Source organism: Arachis ipaensis, chromosome B07 (genome assembly GCF_000816755.2).
Source record: "Arachis ipaensis cultivar K30076 chromosome B07, Araip1.1, whole genome shotgun sequence".
In the NCBI taxonomy this organism is placed as follows: Eukaryota; Viridiplantae; Streptophyta; class Magnoliopsida; order Fabales; family Fabaceae; genus Arachis; species Arachis ipaensis.
This window is the reverse complement of record NC_029791.2, coordinates 18,714,882-18,715,614: the sequence shown is the minus strand read 5'-3', so window position 1 is coordinate 18,715,614 and position 733 is coordinate 18,714,882.

Below are 733 nucleotides of genomic sequence, written 5' to 3'. Positions count from 1 at the left end.
ATTTATATTTTATTGTATATATATTATTTTTTTCTTTTCTGCAAGTTTATATACTAGTCATTCTATAAACATTTCATGATAACTAAAAATTTTTAAAAGTAAAATTATAAAAAAAATAATTTATTTAAAATAAAAGTAATATGATTAAGTATAATTTACTTAAATGTGATTAAAAATAATTGAATAACTATGTATCATAAAAGATTGATATTAGTGAAGGATAAAATTAAAATTTATTTTTATATATCAATTTTGCCCCTAACGTTTTCGTCTTATTTAAATCCCTAACGTTTCAAAATTGTTTTAATTTTGTTCTACCGTTAATTCTGTTAACATATTCCTAACTATAGGACAACATTGGGTCAATTTTAAAACGTTAGGCATAGGACAATTCAATCATTAGGAACAATTTTAAAATTTACCCCACTCAAACAATTTCAAGAGACATGCATGGATAAATTAAAGGGAGCTAGTGATGGTATTCATCAACTTTCAACTTACTCCCGATGAAAAAAAATATTCATTTTCGTTTTTACCATAAATTTGCCATTGTTTTCTGTTAGTGCCTGGTATGCTATGCTCCATTACTATTTAGAGAAGGATAAACTATTAAAATTCCATCCGAATAAAAATATATTTGAATTTTGTTATTGACAAAAATGCTTTTAAATAATTTAAAAGTGTGACAAAAATATTCAAAATTTTTTTTTTTGTAAATGACAAACTACTTTTG